The 21378-nt window shown below is 44.5% G+C and overlaps 1 long non-coding RNA gene across 5 annotated transcripts in view; it reads right to left on the bottom strand.

Moving 5' to 3' along the window:
• The window catches only part of LOC311604807, a 71825-nt gene that overhangs the window by 40902 nt on the left and 9545 nt on the right, over positions 1–21378 (bottom strand). For all 5 annotated transcript variants that reach the window (XR_014781688.1, XR_014781689.1, XR_014781690.1 and 2 more), the window contains exons 2-4: positions 15513–15589; positions 13310–13349; positions 12431–12677 (exon numbers count right to left, since the gene is read on the bottom strand). This is a non-coding gene — a long non-coding RNA (uncharacterized lncRNA). The remainder of the gene's footprint in view (positions 1–12430; positions 12678–13309; positions 13350–15512; positions 15590–21378) is intronic.

The raw sequence follows: 21378 nt of genomic DNA, 5'->3' as shown, positions 1-21378 counted from the left end.
AAAATAAGCCACTGACCATCTGACGGTTTTAAAGACAAGCTCACAAAAAAATGGCCCCTTCCAGATTTCTCTCAGAATCAGGGTTTAGGATCCACCAAGCAAACCCAAGGCATGTTGACTTACTGAGTCACTCCTGAGCCCCGTGTTGACAGGGAGGAAATGGATTGTGGACTCTTTCTAGGAGACCTGAGCTTTGTCCTCTAGTCAAAACATTCACTGGACCCAGAATATTTAACTAAAGATCCCATAGCAGGGTCCACCAAAACACTCAGAGGGAGGGTTTGTGCCCAAGGTTAACTGATTTAGAGGAAGCAGAAACAAGCCCCCAGAATGAAACCCACGCTTTGCTTTTTTTTTTTTTTTTTTTTTTTTTTTTGGTTTTCAAGACAGGATTTCTTTGTGTAGCCTTGGCTGTCCTGGACTCGCGTTGTAGACCAGGCTGGCCTCGAACTCACGGCGATCTGCCTGCCTCTGCCTCCTCAAGCTGCTTTAATTAAATCTAGCAACAGGCTTCAAAGGCAAAAAGCAAAACTCAGCAAAGGGAACAGAAATAGCTTTGCTGGTGGCTCCAAGGCATCTCAGTGTGGTCACACATTAGGTGGAACTTGAGGAGAGGCTCAGATCCCTTAGAGGAGGGTGTCAAGAGTGGCACAGTGACTATGGGTTATGGACAAAGGACTTAAGTGGAATGGAAAACAGCTGTGGCTCCTTCAAGTCTTCACATACCCTCTCTGCTCCGTCTCCTTCCACACAGTCCCCTGGGCAATCTCACCCACAGCTTCAACTGCTACCTGAATAGCATGACTCCCAGGCCTTATCTCCAGACTCGCCTCTTTAGCCTCAGCTCCATGTTCCAAAACTGCAGTCATTTTCCTCCACAGTCCCAGCTAGCTACCCAAACCACCACCTTCTTCTCTCCTGCCCATGTCTGCTCTGTTCTTCCCTCCTTCTCAGCCTGTGTACCTACCAGAAGGTGATGCCCAAACCAGACAGCCTGGGCTCTCTCTGACTTCCTCTTCCCCACCTACAGCCAAGACCAACCGGTTATAGTGTCTAATCATCTCTTCCTCACTCCGCCATGCGTTCCATCTTAGACCCGGGCCCTTATTATTCCTGGTACCTTTTACCCCGTCTCTCAGACCCTAGCCTTGGCACCTGCTGGGCTTTCATAGCAGGTGGGTCCTGTTAAGACAGCCTTCTGCAGAAGGGATTCTTTGCTAATCAATGCACATGGAAACCCTCTGTCTCAAACAGATCCACGAACAAAAAGAAAGGCTTCAGCTTTTGCCCCAAGGCCTTGAGCTTTTGTTGTGGAGCATTTTAAAATGATGATTTTAAGAGCTCAGCATGTTCTTAGCAAGACCAGTTGAGAAAAGAAGGCACCAGATGGTCCCTGTTGTTAAGTGGCACCACGGTTGAGGGCACCCAGTAACACCTGACTTGGAATACCACCCTTCACCCACCCTCGGGCACCCCGTTTCCCTGCACAGGAGACTTTGAAGAGGAAGCCTACGGTACTTCCAGCCTTCAGCTTAGAGTTCCACTGAGGTCTGGACCACTGGAGGGCAATTAAATAGATGTACGAGCGCGCACACACACACACACACACACACACACACACACCTCTACCTCTCAGTGTCCAGCCTTCTGATCTCCTAGTGATACCAATTCTCCACCCGAGGCAATTTTGTTCCTCAGGGAATATTTGGTGGTATGTGTTGACATTTTTCATGGCCATAACCTGTCGGGGGAGGGGTTGCTAATACTAGCACATAGTGAGTAGAGGTCAGAAAGGCTGTGAACATCCAAACATGATGAAAACAGGACCCACCCACCCCAGGACTGTACAGCCCAAAGAGTTCAGTGCTCAGACTAAACATCCTGATCTCAGCCCTCCCCAGGTATGCCCAACACTTTTCTTTCCTCCATGACAGAAAGGAAAGCAGACATTACCTCCAGTTCCAGGACCTTTTGGTGATTGCATGTCACCGTGACTGTTGAGCCCCTTTCTCAAGCTCCTTAAAGGTCATTGATGTCCCGTTATGAGACTACAGTACCCCAAACCCTAAGCTCTCAGTGATGAATATGTAAGTAAAAGGGCACGCACACACACACACCTGCCTGTAACTGCCACAGGCTTCCTACACTCAAATACACAAGCACATAACCATAATTAAAGTATTTTTAAGCTGGGCACCATGGCACATGCTTTTGCTCCCAGCAGTTGGGCTATAGAGGCAAATGGATCTCTGTGAGTTCAAGGCCAGCCTGGTCTACAAAAGAGTCTAGGACAGGTAGGGATGTTACACAGAGAAAACTTGTCCCCACACAAAAACAAAAACAAACAACAAAAAACCCAAAATACACCTTAAAATCTGACTTTCAGACATGATTGACCTTTGGTTCAGCTTTCTTAATAAAAAGTAGCTAGGGAGGCATAATGCTCACACCTTTAATCTCAGCACTTGGGAGGCAGAGGCAGGGTGATTTTCATCAGTTTGAGGCTAGCCTGGTCTACGTATCAAGTTCCAGGACAGCAAGGCTTACATAGAGAAACCCTATCTTATAACAAACAAACAAACAAACCAACCAACAAACCAGGTGAACAATGTATGAGGTAGCTCAGTAGTAGAGAATTTATCCAGAATGCCTGAGGCCCTGGCTTCAATCCCTGGTACACACACACACACACACACACACACACACACACACACACACACACACACACGTGCATGTGTGCACACATGGGTACATGCCCAATAATAAATGTTATCTTAATTTTTATTGTCAAATTGACACAACCCAGAATCACCTTTGAAAAGGAAACCTCAAGTGAAAAATTGCCTCAGTTGGATTAGGATGAAGCCGTGTATGTCTGTGGGAGATTGTCCTGACTGATGGTTGATGCAGATGGACCCAGATCACTGTGTGCATTCCTAGACAGGTGGCCCTGGGCTGAAGCAGCAAGCTAGCTGAGCAGAAGCCAGAGAGCCAGCAATAAGCAACATTCTTGCCTGACTTTTGCTTCAATTCCTGCTTTAGCTCTTGCCCTAATTTCTCAGTGATGGACTATGGCCTCGAAGTAAGAGCCCAAAACAAACAAAAACAAAAAAACCCTCCCCCCACCCCCAGGTTGCTTTTGAAAAGTTTTTTATCAAGGCAACAGAAAAGCACTAGAACAGAAATTGGTACCAGGACAGTGGCGTGTTGGTGTGAGGGACCAGGCTGTGCTGTTTTGCTAGAATACCGTGGAAATGTTTGAAGCTTTGAACTCGAAAAGCTGTTCGGTTCTCAGAGCTTAGCGAGGTGTGGCCTTACTGGAGGAAGTGTGTCACTGTGGGTGAGCTTTGAGATCTCACATGTTCAAGCCATGCCCAGTGTGGTTTTCCTTCCTGCTGCCTGTGGATCCAGATGTAGACCTCTCAGCTACCTCTCCAGCACCATGTCTGCCTGGACACTTCCAGGCTTCCCGCCATGATGATAATGGACTAAGCTTCTGAAACTGTAACCAGCTACAATGAAATGTTTTCCTTTATAAGAGCTGCTGTGGCCATAATGTCTCTTCACAGCAATAGAAACCCTAAGATAGGGTTTCTTTTGTGAGGGCTTGAAAGCTAAGAATGTTGAGAGAAATGCAGAAAATAGAAGCCTAGCTTGTGATGTTCACAAAAAAACAAGGATTCTACCAGAACCATATTTGTGTGATATTTTGAATTAAGAGTCTGTGGTTGCAAGAATCAGCAGTGATTGACAAGAGACCACCACTGAAGTGAACTTTCTATACTTTACAGGGACATTGGATGCTGGTCAGCTGGGGCTGCAAAATCAGTTGTGATCAATTAAAAATCAGCATCCTTGAAGTATAAATTTCTGTGACTCATTGGGACAGTGAGAAAGTATTTCTCAAGATCGGCGTACAGAAGCTGTGGTCCAAAGGGCCCAAAGCTGTACATCAAAGTGGCAGTAGGCAAATGATGTATAAGCATCTCCCACGTGATGCTGGTTTTCAAGACATGAAGGGGTCATGTAGAACCCCCGAGACTTGCCACCTTGTAGCAGTGTTGGAGCCCCTGCAGAGGCGCCCTAAGAGGCTACTAGAGAAGATCAAACCTTGGTTGCTATATAGACCCTAGGATATTAGAGATGCCAGAGCCATATCTACTAAAGACAGTAGTGGGTGTGGCGTAGAGCCAGTCTGAGTCCACAAATGTATACTATGGATGGCAGAGCTGGAGAGGTGAGACTGCTGGGGTCCTGTGGAGCCCAGAAGATCATGAGTGATCCTCAGATGCCAGACAATGAGCTATGAATTTTATTTACACTACTGATTTGGGGGTTTTGTTTTAGCTTGATTGCTCCTAGGCTCTGGTCCTTTCCTTTTATAATAAGGAGTATGTAATTATTATTGTTGTTGTTGTTGTTGTTGTTGTTGTTATTATTATTATTATTATTATTATTATTATTATTATTATTATTTCATAGGAGCCAATCATCTGTAACTCCAGTTTCTGGGCAATATGGGCACCAGGCATGTATATGATATACATATACATAACAGACAAAATATTGATATGTATAAAATAAAAATAAATCTTTTTGCTGGGCAGTGGTGGCACAAGCCTTTACAGCACTTGGGAGGCAGAGGCGGGCAGATCCCTGTGAGTTCAAGGCTAACCTGGTCTACAGAGCAAGTTCTAGGACAGCCAGAGCTGTTACACAGAGAAACTCTGTCTTGGAAAAAAAAAAATCTTTCTCAAAAAGTTGTACTATATTTTATATTATGGTATTATTGTAATAACATGAGGTCTTGGAGGCAAGAAAGGAAAGGTTATGATTTAACAGTGATATCTTTGTGTATCAAGTTAACATGGAGTAGAGTGAATATGTTTTTATTGTCAGCTTAATAAAATTTAAGAGTCACCTAGGACTGGGCCATGATACTGCACACCTTTAATCAGCACTCTGGCTGCAGAGGCAGGTGGATCTTTGTAAACTCAAGGCCTGCCTGGTCTATAAGAGCAAGTTCCAGGAGAGGTTGGACTACACAAAGAAACTCTGTCTCAAAAAAAAAAAAAAAAAAAAAGGAAGGGGAAGGGGGAAGGGAAGGAGGGGCGGGGGAGGAATCAGTGGGACTAGGGAGCCTCATTGAAGAATTACCTAGATCAGATTAACCTATGGTTCTGTCCATGAAAGACAGTCTAGACTGATGATTAATGGGTGGCTCAGCTTTACTGGGGGCAGCACCAGCCCGAGCAAGCGAGCCTGAGCTGTATAAGAAAGCTAGCTCATCATTAGTCACAGAGCAAGCCAGCGAGCAGCATTCCTCCATGTTTTCTGCTTCTGCTCCCTGTTTTGAGTTTCTGCCTTGATTTCCCTCAATGATGGACTATGGCTTGGAAGAGTACGATGAAATAAACTCTTTCCTCTCCTAAATTGTTTTCAGTCATGGTTTTTGTTACAACAGAAAGCAAATGTAATTTTAAATACCAAAATTTGTAATAATAATAATGATGGTAGTGGTGGTGGTGATAGTGATGGTGATGATGATGATGAAATAATAATAATAATAATAATAATAATAATAATAATAATAATAATAATAATAATAGCCAGTGTAGTACCACATGCCTTTAATCCTAGCACACAGGAAGCAAAGACAGCTAGATTCCTGTGGTTCAGCCTGGTCAATATAGAAGATACCCAAGGCTACATAGAAAGACCCTGTGTCAAAATTAATAAGTAAAACGTTGGCTGGATTGCCAGGCATGATGGTTTATATGTATAATCCTAGTCACTCATGAGGTTGAGGTAAGAGGATTTCATGTTCAAGTCCCAGCTTTGCAGCATAGACTGTCTCAAAATAATCAAATAGCCTGCAACGCTCTCTTCCGTGAAGTGACTTCATATGATTCAGGGAGAACTCAAAGGCAAGCACGTGCATGCAATGAACTTGACCCCGAGTTAGGTGCCCTCTACGTAGGAGGACTGTCCATGTCATCATTCAGCTTCCTCTGTCCTCTGAGGTCTTCTTGTTCTCTAGCCAGCGAGCCCGCCCTGAAGACAGTTGCCAACCATCACCTTAGAAGATAGCCACAGTTCTCATAGACCTTGGGGAAAGCTTTTCAGACCAGGCACTCAAAAACAAACAAACAAACAAACAAAAACCACACACATGCTTTGGGCATTTTTAGTAAAGATCGCAACAAAACAAGGAAACCAGGCAGGCTTCCTCCCACAGGACTTAGCCTGCACTGCCTTGCGGGGCCCATGCCCGTGGCACTATAGGTAACATGCTCTCCCAGGACACTGGCTGGCACAGGGATGACTGGGTCACTTACTGAAAGGACTGGATGGGTGTCTGTAACCTTATCTGCAGGAGGTGTGTGACAGCAGTGCGACCTGGACCACTATGGTGAAAGAACTAATGAAACTTTGTGTGCAGATGTGTCAATTTTAAAGTGTTTCCCCTAAATGGTTTGTGTCCCTCCAAAGTATATTAGGGCCACAGGGAAAAAGGAACATGTTGGAATATACCAGGAAAGGGTTAACCAAAATGAAAAAAAAAAAAGGAATTGAGGCATGGCGGTGCATAGCTGCAATCCCGAAGGTCCAGAGACAGACACAAGAGACTCTTGTCTGCACAGTGAGTCCCAAGCCAACAGAGCCACATAGGAGATTTTGTGTGTGTGTGTCTCAAACAAGAAAAGGAGGGTCAGTCATGGAGACCTTCTGCAACATGGAGGACAGGAGCTACTGGCTGCTGAGCCTGCTGGGGGCCAAGCGAGTGGAAGCTGCTTGGCTGTGGACTGGCTGCAGATGCTAGAATGCTCTGCAGATGCAGGAAGGCTCTGACCCGCAAGCAGCTTTAGAGGAGGAAGTGGCTCGCTTGATGCTCTGTCCCTCCTAGGTATCTGCACTCCTTCAATTCAAGAAGGCATAGCAAAAGGAAACTGCCATGGACAACAATTAAACCCATTTCTCCCAGTGCTATGCTTTAGATCTGTAATGTCCCCCGCCCCCTAAAGACTCACTGTGAAAATTATTGTCTCCCGCCCACAATACTATCAGGAAATGGTGGAAACAAAGAGTGAGGCATTGTTGGTGGCAGTTAGGTCAGTCGAAGCTTGTCTTCAGAATGAACTATGGGAGCCCTTCCCTTTTTCTTTTTTACTTCCTGGCCTTAAGCAAGCAGCATCCTCTTCCTTGTGCTCTGAGGTGGTTTAAATGAGAATAGCCCCCCCCCCCAAGACTTAGTCCCAGACACAAACTGTTTGGGAAGGATTAGGAGGTGTGGTCTTGTAGGAGGAGGTGTCTCCCTGGGCTTGAGCTTTGAGGTGGTTTCAAAAGCCTTTGCCTGGCCCAGTGTCTCTCTCTGCCTGCTGCCCATGGACCGCGATGTAAAGCTCTCAGTTCCCAGTACGATGGTGCAGTTTCAGTACCATCATGCCTGCCTGCTTCTAACTCTATAAAACTGTAAGTGCGTCCCCAGTTAAATGCTTTCTTTTATAAAAATTGCCTGAGTCATGGTGTCTTTTCACAGCAATAAAACAGTAACTAAGACATGTTCCCACCGTAAGGCACCACTGCGTCACCCCAGGCCTGAAAACAATTGAACCAACTGACCATGGCCTGAAACATCTAGAACTAAGAGCCAAAGTGTCAGTCTCTGTCTCTCTGTTTCTCTCTATGTGTCCTCTCCCTCCCTCCCTCCTTCCCTCCCTCCCTCCCCCTCCCCCAGCCCACCCGCCACCCACACCCACCCCTGCTCTGCGCTTATGCATATGTGTTATGCACATACACATGCATGTGTGCATTCCCAGGCCTCCACAAACTGTCAAAAGGAGGACATTGATGTCCTGCTCAGCCATTCTCTGCTTTACTCCCTTGAGACAGGGTCTCTTGCTGAAGCTGGGGGGAGGCTCGTGGCTAGGAACCCCGGTGATCTTCTCATCCCTGCTACCACCCTTGCCAGCCCCTCTGACCCTGCCCTAGGATGACTGGTGCCTGACCATGCCCCGCTTTTTACGTGGGTTCCAGGGATCTGAACATGGGTCAGCAGGCTTGCACAACTAGCGTTCTTACCTCCTGAGCCATCCCCAGCCCACAATCAACCTTTCTTATTTATAAGCCAATTACCTCAAGACTTTGTTACAAATGATGGAGAGCTGACAGATAGCCCAAAATATAAGAAATCCAAGCTCATGAGGATGCATTTCCTGCAAGGACTGATGGGTCTGGGAAGTCCCACTTGTGTGAAAGGGAGCTTGTAGGAATGGAAGCAAAGCTGAGGTGGAGAGAAGATTAGGAAAAAGAGACAGAGAGACAGAGAGAGAGAGAGAGAGAGAGAGAGAGAGAGAGAGAGAGAGAGAACAAAATCAGGGAATCCCAAGAAACTGGGCAACTGTATTTCTAAACACTACATAAGCGCAAAAGAAGATAAACTTAGGGTATTCTGAATGATGCTCCTTTGAAAGGCCACTCGCTGATTTTTAAAATGCTATAGTGATCACAAAAAGGTCAAAATCAAACCCGTATGACACCATAAGAAGAAAATAATCTCTATCACTATGTAGAACCTTTCAAAGAGGAACGGAGAGATGACCTGGTGGTGAAAAGCACATACTGCCTTGTAGGAGTACCCACATCAGTTCCCAGATGCAAGTCAGAAAGCTCACACCCACCTGGAAACACACACACACACACACACACACACATACGCACACGCACACACACACACACACACACACACACACACACACACACACATGCCCCTGCTGAGATCTAGAAACAATCACTGAAAGTAAAAGTTGTCAACAGCCAGGTACCAACACTGGGAGGGTGGTTCCTGGGTCTGGCTGGCTAGACAGTTGGGTTGAATCAGTGAGCTTTATGTTCAGTGAGAGACAATATCTCAAAATATGAGGTAAAGAGTGGCTGAGTTAAACACTGTACAGTGTCCTCCACATGTGTGTGCATGAACATACATATATATACACACACATGTGAACTTATACACAGACATATATGCACATACACACACATGAAAAGAAAGGACAAGAAGACAATCAGGAGGGATAGAAGCCAGTGATTGATAGACTCTATTTGGTTTGGTTTGGTTTTAGTTTTTCCGAGACAGGGTTTCTCTGTGTAGCCTTGACTGTCCTGGACTCACTTTGTAGACCAGGCTAGCCTCTGCCTCCCAAGTGCTGGGATTAAAGATGTGTGCCACTACCGCCTGGCCAGTGACAGACTCTATACATGAACAAAGCCCCGGGTTAAATCCCCATCACTAAGGTGGAGAAATAAAATATAACCAGGTGTCATATGGCTCCGGCCAAGACAACTTTTACAGGGGTGCTGTGTGTGTCACAAAGCACCGCTTTGTGAAACGTGAGCTATCAGATTCTGTCACATTAGGGATGCTAAGTGCAATGACCCTGTGAGACTTGAATTTTGGGGAGGCTGTCACCCAGGATGATCAAGAAGGGAGGCTCTAGAGCTGGCAGTGGTGCCTGGAGCACCAGGGCTGACAAAAGGCTTCCGCTAGAACAATCTGGTCATACAATGGCTACGGGTCACTCATCGTTTCTGAGTACAAAGCTCTCCTGGGAGCTCTCTGAGCTGCTAAACTGTCATTACCAGGTTGTTGCTGGAAGGGATTTTTGTTTGGTTAGTTTTTAGCTTTTTTCTGGAAAAGATATGTTCTCTGTAAGTAAAAGACCCTGCCATATGCAAAAGATGTGGGGGGAGGGGAGCCGGTGCTCTCACCTAATGTCTCTGAAATGCTACTAATTTTTCCAGATTCATTTTTAAAATCTAGATTGGCTGACCAAAAAGAAGTTGTTTGCCTCTGCCTCCAAAGTTCTGGGATTATAGGTACCACTAGGCCTTGGCCCTGTTACCCCTATTTGTGAGCCATGCCATCGCTTTCTTAGAAACTCATTGTGACGTATGTATTTTCTTCCCCACACTACAGATGAAAAAGCGAGAACAGCCGAGGTTCCAGAGCTTGACACCTCTGAGCTTGGTCGTGCACGCCTAAAATCCTAGCACAAAATACAACTACTACAACAAGTGAGCTCAATGCCTCATTAGAAGCCTGGAGAGATGGATCTAAGACAATTGAATGCCTCAGATTCCTGTGTGTAAAACCAAGGGCAGATTGGAAACCTCTTCACAGATATGGCCCACATCCCATGTGTCTTTCATGGCATGTGTAAGTTCTTCCCTCAAGTCACAAACAAACTCAGCACATTTTAAAGACAGACTGACTGCTGTTGAATGTCTGAAGGAATAAATGCTTGTGAAATGCTAGCACACAAGTTGTGTGCTTAGTTATTTCTGGCCTTTCATGAAACTCAATAACATTTATACCATCCCCCCAAGACCAAATAAAGAAGAAACAAGATAGATGTAAGATTTAGAAGATTTAAAAGTAGGAAGCTTTGGCGGTAGAATATTAGAACACGAGTCCGAGGGACTAAGTTCCATCTGTGTGATGTCCTAACTCCTCCGGTCTTGTATGAGCAAGATACTACTAAAGCCATATATGAAATGGCACCACCATACTGAACAGATCCATGGCCAAACACTACTCTGTTATGCAGGCATAGACACCAAGGCTGAGAGAGACTACTGGTCTACCCAGGTCTCGTTCTTGGAAGTGCAGTGTCAGACTCCAGCAGTCCTCACATCCCTTCCTGGAGGACTTGCCAAATACAACAAAGACACAATAGACAGCAAGTTCCCTCTTGCTCATACTCTATTTAGGTTACTCTGCACCTGAACCTTATCTTCTCAGCCCACATAAGCCTATTGTGTTCCACCCCTAGTCTTGTATCTAAAGACAGAGTGTGGCCACTGGTGTCATCAGACTTTCCTTATATTACAAGTAGGTGAAATGGTTCGGTGTGTAAAGGGGCTTGCGATGCAAGGCCAGTGGCTGAGTTTGATCCCAGAACCCACGTAAGGGTAGAAGGAGAGAACTGACTCCACAGAGTCCGTCTCTGACCTCCACATACATGTGCATGTGCACATGTGAGCATGCTTGCTTGCACACACACATTTTGTGTACTCAAAAAGCTGATGTGTTAGTAATTTAATCCCTGATGTGTCAATGTTAAGAGATGGGACATACTAAGATATGTTCAGGTCATGAGGGATCCACATTCATGAATGCATTTACACCATTATAAAAAGAATACTTTTTATACCTTTTTTTGTTTGTTTATTTTTTGAGATAGGGTATCTCTGTGTAACAGCTCTGCTTGTCCTGGAACTCTCTTTGTTTACCAGGCTGGCCTCGAACTCACAGAAATCCACCTGCCTGTACCTCCCAAGTGCTGGGACTAAAGGCATGTGCCACCACGCCCGGCTAATTTTTTTTTATACCTTTATACCTTTATTGTCATTCTCTCTTTTGTTCCTTGTGTGTAGACACAGCATACCTCCATAGTCCATAGCATCCAAGACACCATTTTGAAAGGACAGATCAGTCCTTACCAGCTGCTGGCCCCCCAAAAAGAGACTTTCCAGACTCAAGAAAATTTTGGAAACTTTTCTGCTCTTTATAAGGTACCTAGTCTCAGTATTTTGTTATAGCAACAGAAAGTGGACTAAAACAATATATGAATCACTTTAAATTCCGTGATGTTTGGTTGGGCATGGCGGCACATGCCTTTGACCTCAGCAGTTGGGAAGCAGAGGTAGATGGATCTCTGTGAGGTCAAGGCCAGCTTGATCTGCATAGTGAGTTCCAAGCCAGGCAGGAAAAAAATATTTTTGAGACTCAGTCAAAAAAATGTTTTTCCCATAACGTGTTGAAATGCCCAAGCACAGGTTCAGTCTATACAGGTAAGTAGGCAAGTTCTGAAATCTGGAAGAATTCCTAATCCAGGGGTCAACCACCACCACCACCACCGCCACTACCACCACCACCACCACCTCCACCACCACCACGACCACCACTCTCCACCCACAGCCTCTTAATGCCCTTCTACTGCTGCAGGGCTCATGGAGACAAACACAGGAGGTTTGAGTACTGAGATCTCCCTTTTGGAAAGCATCCAATAAATACATTTAAATTTTTTGTTTAAACTTCCTGGTCTAACAAACTGACACTCTAATTCTAATGATCTCTAATCATAAGAGATTAAGGAACTGCTAAACTAGAGGCATTTCCCGTACAACCTAAAATCCAGAAGCCCTCGTTGCTGGACATAGCGAGAGGTCACCTCTCCCTGCCCCCCTGGAGAGCCTCGAGACTAATATGTAAACGTAAACACACTGTGCACACATGTGCATTTGAAGGCAGGGCAAAGAGCATGTTGTGTGTGCTGAGCTTCTCAACCTCTTTTGCCCTATAAGGCCCGGCATGGACTTTGTGCTCAGGCTATGGATTCTCACTGAGACAAATCAAAAAGTAACTCACAGTTACTGAGTCCTCTCGCAAAGCCGGAAACTTGACATTAGTTATCTTCGGTGTGTGCACCAAATCTTCAAGCTCTGGAGAGAGGATTGTGAAACTTGCCCAAGGTCACACAGCCGGCAAGTGACAAACACTTGAAATCCTAGTTTTTCTGATCCCAAAGTTCAGGGTCTGTTCACCAGACCAGCAGTTGGCAAACTAAAGTCTCTGGGATAAATCTTGTGGGATGCCATTTTAATTTTTCTACTGGCTGTGAAAACAAACAAACAAACAAGCAAACAAACAACGTTTTACTTTTTAAAAATAGGAATATTTTAAAACAAAATAGAAATTACTTATGACTTTCAAAAACTGCATGAATTTTCTTGCCTTTTTTTTTAACTTCAAAGATTCTATCAATAAAACTTTATTGTTATGTGGCCCTCCTGTTTGTTTACATATTGTCTGTGGTTTTTATACTTCTATAGCTGTAACTGAAAGTGTTAAATTTGGCAAAAATCTACTATATTTCACTACATGGACCTTTAGGGAAAGGGTTTGCCATGCTCAGCCCTAGACTTTATGTCCTTTTATGGAATCCTTTGATAGATTAAAAAACAGAAGTCCTCAAAGATTTAACAATTGTGCCCAAGCTAAACACATTGGTCTGCTCCTATCCATGGTTCTACTTTATAGAATTTCAGTCACCAGGTAAAGGCAAAAGACACAAACAATTACACCTCAAAGGACCCCCAGTAAGAAGCAGGACCCTCAGCATTGCTCCACAGGGAGTCTGGCAGCCCCTCAGGCAGGGTAGGGAGTGTGAGGAACGTTAGATGAAAGAACACAAGTCCCACCATCCGTTATAAACTCTGAGACTGAGTTGAGGAGCTAATGACTGACCTTGGAGTACAAGCTGAAACAGCAGATGCCGATGAAGTACCTAAGAAAATATGTCAAATAAAATGCCTTAGAACTTGATTTTTCCCCTCTCGTGTAAAAACAACAGCAACTCAAAATCTTAAAATTAAAAGGAGAAACTTCTTTTTCTTTGAATTTCTTTCTATAACCAAACTCCATTTAGTATTAAAAGGAATCTGAGTCAAATTTGATAGCACACACTTTTAATCCCAACACAGAAGAAGTCGGATCTCTGTGAGTTCAAGACCAGCTTGGTTTACATAGTTAGTTCTAGGACAGAAGAGCTACAACAAAGACCCTGTCTCAAAAATAATTACAATAATTTTTTTTTAAGTAACCGGGCATGGTGGCACACATCTTTAATCCCACTCAGGAGGCAGAGGCAATAAGATCTCTGTGAGTTCGAAGCCAGCCTGGTCTACAAAACTAGTCCAGAATAGCCAGGGCTATTACACAGAAAAACCCTGTCTCAAAAACACCTTTTGTTTGTTTGTTTGTTTGTTTGTTTTTCAAGACAAGGTTTCTCTGTGTAGTCTTGGCTGTCCTAGACTTGTTTTGTAGATCAGGCTGGCCTTGAACTCACAGTGATCTGCCTGCCTCTGCCTCCCAAGTGCTGAGACCATTAAACATTTTGATGAGAGAAAAACAACTAAAGAGAACAATTCAGTGAACAAGAACTGAGATGTTCCTTTGGGAAGACTGTTTACTGGTTTGCTCTATCACAAGCTGGGTGGCTTCTACCACAGAAACTTACTATCTCCTTGTTTATAAAATTGAGATGTAGCTGGGCAGTGGTAGCACACGTTTTTAATCCCAGCACTCGGGAGACAGAGGCAGGTGGATTTTTATGAGTTCAAGGCCAACCTGGGCTACAAAGCGAGTTCAGGACAGCCAAGGCTACACAGAGAAACTTTGTCTCAAAAAACCTAAATAAATAAATAAAGCTGAGGTGTTGGCAGGGTTGCTCCGGAGGGAAAAATGGTTAAATTGAATGATGTCTACTTGAGCAAAGAACCTTTCACATCTCAAGCATCACTCGTGGTGGAGGACGCTGATAGAACTCCACACAAGAAGCCAGCAGCGTTTTTATAGGGCATAGGAGTAACTAGAGAAATCACCTGATTGGCTGGCCACAGCCAGGCATTTGCTATATTGGGGTGTGGTATGATCAGCTGGATGCTTGTGATTGGCTGAAGTACAGCTATTTGTGATTCGCTGAAGCTCAACTGTTTATGATGAAAGTTACACTAAGTTTTGTTATAGTTTCTTACCCGGAGTATAGCACTCAGCGCAATGACCTGCTGGTGCATGCTGCCCATGCCTTTAATCCCAGCAGGACAGACAGGAGGCAGAGGCAGGCAGATCTCTGAGTTCGAGGCCAGCCTGGTCTACAGGGTGAGTTCCAGGACAGCCAGAGGTAGCACAGAGAAACCCTGTCTCAAGAAAAACAACAACAAAGGCCAACTCTTTGAGGGCCTCCTTAGAAGGCAGCTTTATCACGGAAGACACTGGGTGTAGCCTCCCCTCTGATGACAAGTGTTGGGAAATCTAAGCTAGCCATGGAAGCTGCTTTAGCTGCATGCTCCCACTCTGAAATTCACAAGAGTATAACAAGCCGCTGTGCTGCGCTCACGTTCCTTGGAAGGTGGATGACCAACACTCCCTCTGGCTGTGTGGGAACCAGGACAGGAACCCAGACAGATTCTTCTTTGCCTGGCACTTTCTCGGGAGTACCTGTATCGCCCTGAGACGCCAAACTCAGCCTTTCAACACTAAGTACAGGCTTTGAATCCAACCTTCCCTCAAAACCCCTGACCCACCTAAAGATCAGCAAGTCACCCCGTAATCTTTTCAGGAGGCCTGGTGGCTAGGTAGCCTGTAATTTCCTTGACTCGCATTGCCCATTCCCACAAAGCACAGATAGGCTCTGGGCGGGACAATTGCTGGTATTTAGGAGGCTCTGGATTTGCTGGGCTGATGGTTTTCCACAGCCACAGTTGACAGAAGGCTGTCTGGAGAGCCTGTGTTGAACCAGGCCAACATGGGCAGTTTTAAAGGGTTGGAGGCAGATCCTGTAGGCCGAGTTTTGTTCCCCACCCTTTGCCAAGCCCAACCAGGATATCCACAGGGGTCCTAGGCATCTGAAAATGGGGGAAAAAAATCACTAAAAATCTTAACCAATTACCTTTCCTTCATTGTTCTGCTACACAGCACTCACGGATAACACAAGAGACCCTTTTTCTTCCTGCTTGTGAACACTGCCTGAAAATGGTTAGCACAGACACAGATGACTGGTTAGCCTGAGCCACAGGGAGGGAGCCGTAGGATGTTAATGTTGCTTTTTTTTATATGGAGCATTACAGGAGTATTAATAAACACTTATTTTTCAGGGTCAAACACCACAATGTGTACCTATCCCTAAAAGTGTCTGCAAAATAGGCAATAACTGCTTTAAATAGACGGTCCTTGAATGGCTAATAAATAAATAGAAATAAGAAAATTAACAACAGGAAAAGGGAGTTTTGTGTGTGTAGGCTGACAGGGGTGGGAGGAGGCCACAAGGGGGGCTCGTGACTTGTCCTCACTGGTACCCTTAACACAGCAAGGCGGCAGGGCCACTCCAGAGTACTGGCAAGAGCTTAAGGCTGCAGCGCAGACCCTGACTGGAAAGGGAAAGCCAGGGAAATTCCAAATGTTAGACAGGCAATGAAGGTCTGTGTCCCTTTGAACTCTAGTTTGCTGGTCTTCACTCTGCAGCAACTTGTCCAAGGTCGGACAAGGTAAAGGAAGAGAGGACCACCAGACCCCTGTAGTCTAAGGGCATGACGCTTTGGGGAGCTGGAGAACCACTAGACCCCTGCAGCCCAAGGACATGACACTTCAGGGAGCTGGCCTAGAGAACACTGGCCTCACAGCTGGGCAGCCAGTGTTTCCACATCCGCTCTGCTGCTGTGTGACCCGGGATAATTGCTATGTTGTCATGCCCCCGCTCCCCTCAGGATGGTTCTGTTCTCCTCTGCAAACAGAAGCAGCCGCATCTCCTTCCGTGGGATCACAGTAGACTCCGACACGCCATGACACATGGACTGGAACTTGGGAACTTGATATGAAATGCATCAAGGATGATGGGAGTAGGGAGAGGGGAGCTAAGCTACACATGGGGCTCCTGCCTGTAATTTTAGCACTTGGAAGCTGAAGAAAAGATCAAGAATTGAAGGCTATCCTTGGCTACAGAGTAAGTTTGAGTGAGGGTAGCCTGGACTATTTCTTCACGAGACTCAATCTCAAAAAATAGATAGATAGATAGATAGATAGATAGAAAAAAGTATGTTTTCCAAGTGACCCTGTTGACAATGGTTCAATAGTTTAAAAATCTGAAAAAGCCTATGGCTTTCCAAGTCAGTAAACATCTTCATCTTTATGCTACAAATTAATTGCCCATAGAGTAATAATAACACTAAATGTTTAATTTAGACCTTCCTTAGCTATCAACTATCTTTAATACAATCATTTGAATTGTCTCTCGGTACAGAAAACAATAGTGAACCAAAGCTGAAAGGTCCCCAGGGTCCCAAGCCGAGGAACAGCAAGATGTTCCAGTGCTCAGTGACACATTCCATCAACAAAATCACTTGCCTCTAAAAAGAAATTTCTTGGGCTGGAGAAATGTCAGCCACCATAAGCATTGGCTGCTCCTCGTTCAGAGGATCCAGGTTCAATTCTCAGCATGCACACAGCAGTTTAGAACAGTTTCTAACTCCAGCTCCAGGGGATCTGACACCCCCTTCTGGCTTCTGAAGACACTGGGCATAGAAGTGGCGCACAGATGTATGCAGGCAGGCAAAATACCCATACACACACACACACACACACACAAATAAATGAAGAAGAAGAAGAAGAAGAAGAAGAAGAAGAAGAAGAAGAAGAAGAAGAAGAAGAAGAAGAAGAAGAAGAAGAAGAAGAAACAAGAAGAAACTGCTCAATGTTAGTAGGCTGGTATCACAAAGCTGCAGTCCATTGTTGACAAGAACTCATCAAGGCCAGGATCTTCACTAGGCTGTTTGCTTCATCATGTGGGAGGTCCCCAAGAATGGGCCAAACATCCAGATACAGCCTGGACTTCCCACAGTCACTGAGGTTGAAGATGGAGAAACACCCTTCTGGGTTTGTGCTCAGTGCAGCCAAAAGTGATACCAGGCCCAGCCATCACCACAATCTGTAAATCCACACGATGCATTAGTTCTGATCCTCTTCCATTTCCAGATCCCAAAACCCAATATGACCTGCACATATAAACAATAATTCTATCTCTGGAGGACAAAAAACACTCAAGGCATCAAATCCCCAGTAGAACAAAACCAAGTTTCCAGATGTTTTATTGATCTAGTACCAAGTGTGTACACATGTGATACAATTCCACTACAAGTGGAATTTAGGGATTTTTAAAATGTATTACTGTTTTATTGTTATTATGTGTATGAGTATTTTTGTTGCAGGATATTTGATCCGATTGTGAGCCCTGAGATTGTAAAATGTAAAAACTCTTTCTAGGCTGGCTTGTGGAGACACAGGCCTTTAATCCCAGCACTCGGGAGGCTGAGGCAGGCAGATCTCTGTGAGTCCAAGGCCAGCCTGATCTACAGAGTGATTTCAGATCAGCCAGGGCTGCACAGAGAAACCCTGTCTCAAAACAAACAAACAACCTCTTTCTAGTTGTAGAATGGCTCAGCCTCTAGCACATGCCTTTAATCCAAAAGCTTTCTGTAAACATGATTAAATAAAGTTTACCCAGGTCAAGAGATGGAGCAAGTAACCATCTGACAGGGATTAAACAGAAAGGAGGGACTTTGAATTGAAGGATATTTAAGACAGCATGGAGAAGAAGAAAAGGTTTTTGGCTTTTGGCTTTTGGGCTTTTTCCTTCTGGGATGTGTGCTGAGTAGGGTTTTTCCTTTTGGGACATTGGCTTAGTAGGAAGGTCAGCTCCGTGCTTTCTCTGACTCTCCCGGTTAGTAAGTTTTCACCCCAGCATGTGGCTCTTGAGTTTTTATTGGTAAAAATCAAATGATTGGGATTTTACTGTTTTAAAAACAACATCTTTTGCCTTCATGTATGGCTGTTCACCACTTTTAAGCCTGGTGCCCATGGAGGCCACAACTTGGTGATGGATCCCCTGGAACCCAAGTTACAAACAGTTGTGAGCTGCCCTGTGGGTGCTGGGAACAGAACCAGAGACCTCAGAACAGCAATCAGTAACCAGTGCTCTTAACCACTAAGCCATTTCTCTAATCCTGATTTGTATTTCTTTTTTTCTTTCTTTCAAGATTTAGTGTGTGTGTGTGTGTGTGTGTGTGTGTGTGTGTGTGTGTGTGTGTGTGTGTGTGTATGGTGGAGTTACAGATCTCTGTAAGCCCCCATGTGAATGCTGGGAATTAAATTTGGTCCTTTGGGAGAGCAGTGTGCTCTTAACAATTGAGTCATTTCTCCAATACTTAGATTTGTTTTTCAACATAATTTCCACTGTGAAAAGAGAAACAAAGGAAAACTTTCTATGCCTCAATTTCCTTGCGGTAAAACTACAATTATTTTGGGAGTCACATTGATACTTTTTTTTTTCAAGACAGGGTTTCTCTGTGTAGCCTTGGCTATCCTGGACTCTCTTAGTAGACCAGGCTAGCCTCGAACTCACAGAGGCCTCCCAAGTGCTGGGATTAAAGGTGTGTGCCACCACCGCCCAGGCACTTTGACATTCTTTATTAGATTATTTAAAATATTTATACCCACCAGGCATGGTGGCACACATGCCTTTAATCCCAGCACTCAGGAGGCAGAGACAAGGGCAGGTGAGTCTCATGAGTCTTTATTCCAGGAGCTTAGAACAGGAGGAAAATCCACCCAAAACGTAATGGCTTTTACCACAAGTCAGGGCAGAGACTCAAGCAGGAACCTGGACGATAGAATTCTCCAAGAGGCCTTGGAGAAATGCTACCTACTACCTACTTTTCAATGACTTATTCTGCTGTCTTACACAACTCAAGCTCAAGATCACTTGCCCAGGTGTAACACCACACACAATGGGCTGGGCCCTCCTAAGTCAATAATTAATCAAGGAAATGCCCCTACAGACTTACCTACCAGTAAATCTAATGGAAGCAATTCTTTAATCCTTCCACTGACATTCTCTTTTTCCAGATGATTCTGGACTGTTTCAATTTGACAAAAAAAACTAACCAGCACATGTATGTATATGAACGTGTGTAAGTTTATGTATGTGTGTGTATATGTGTATGTGTGCATATATGCATGTGTGTGTATATATGTGTGCATGTGTGTATATATGTTGTGTATATATGAACACAGTATTGGCTTATTGTTTTTAACATAGACTTGAGCTGTCATTCATGTTATAGTATATGTCTGATTTTCTTCCTTTAGACCCATGAATTCTATTGCATGTATTTCTCACGTTTTATTTGTCCATCCATCCTTTAATAGAAGTTTGGGTTGCTTCCGTTTTTCAGCTATTGTGAGTTATGCTGCCATGTGCCTGGGTATGTGGATGTTCAATGGGAATTATAAGAACTGGTGAGTTCAGAGTGTCCAGAAACATAAAGGAGGTGACTTCTCTCTCACCAGTACTGAGAAATCATTTATTTCATGGAATCAGAGATGTTAGAGCAGGAAATGATTATAAAACCATCACTTCTATTTATTTATAGACAAGGAAATAGACATGAAGCAACTGAGCTAGGATGGTTTATAAAATGTGCAGTCTCTTGCACAGGGAGGGGTGTTGTAAAGGACCCCTTCTCCCAGGCAAAATTATCTACATGGCTTATTGTAGAAGAAGTTTTGGGTTGTTTATTTATTTATTTATTTATTTATTATTTTATTTTTTAGGGGGGCAGGGGGTTGACACAGGGTTTCTCTATGTTATCTTGGCTGTCCTGGACTCACTTTGTAGACCAGGCTGACCTCTAACTCACAGCGATCCACCTGCCTCTGCCGCCCGAGTGCTAGGGTTAAAGGTGTCACCATGCCTGGCTAAGTTTTGGTTTCTTTTACAACCCAGTTATGTAATGCTTTTGTTTTAATCCCAAGTGTGGTATATGGGCTGCTTTAGTTTGGCCATAGCTGATAACAGCCTCATGAGGCTCAGAGAGGGGGTGGGCTTTGCCAGCTGAGATAGTTGAACTCTGAGGACTCTGAGAGGAATAAATATCAGAGCCCTGAGACAGAGAGGAGCTTGGAGAAAATGCTTTGAGGAGGAAGAAGGCTGCTGTTGTTTCATCCTACTGATGCATTTGCAGTGTGGTTTGCTGATTAGCTGGACTGTTAGATACCCAGACAACTGAGATTGATATTACCCAAAAAAAACATGATGACCCTAATCAGCAGGAACTACAAGTATAAAGAGGTCTATTTCCCTGTCCCTTCTAATCTTCTTTCTCTCCTACCTAGTACTGGGGGGTTGGAGGGAGGTAGAGGTGTAGGACACTCTAAAATAAAAGATTTTTAAATATGCACTACAGCTAGGGGCAGTAATGCATATCTGTGATCCCAGCACTCAGGGGGGGCAGAGGCAGATGGAGCTCTGTGAGTTTGGGGCTAGCCTGATATATATATTATAGCTTATTATGCCACATACCTCAAATTCCCTGCACTGGAGAGAAATTAACTTAAATGAAGACACTGGTAATATTACCAAGAATCTCCTAGTAAAATATATAAACCTCTGCGGGAAAGCCATTGCTGACCCACAATCCCTTGTCTGGAAAGACTGATTTTCTACAGAATAGGAAGCTTAGAGTGGGTACTGAGGGAGCAGAGCTGTACCGATTGTGGAGGCAGGAGATGTGTCGTGTGTAATCCTGACTGCAGAAGCTCCACAGGAGCATCCTTCATTCAGGGTCCAGGCATCAGGCAGTCACCAGTACCAAATTCAGAGGCTAAAGATGTAAAAAGGTGTGGTGGGGCATGCCTTTAATTCCAACACTTGCAAGGCAGAGGCAAGTGAATCTCTCTGAGTTCAAGGCCAGCCTGATTCATTC

Source organism: Acomys minous, assembly GCF_964271855.1.
Source record: "Acomys minous genome assembly, chromosome: 9".
NCBI classification, from domain to species: domain Eukaryota; kingdom Metazoa; phylum Chordata; class Mammalia; order Rodentia; family Muridae; genus Acomys; species Acomys minous.
Note: the sequence above shows the minus strand (reverse complement) of the source record. Positions and strands in the feature narration are given on the sequence as shown.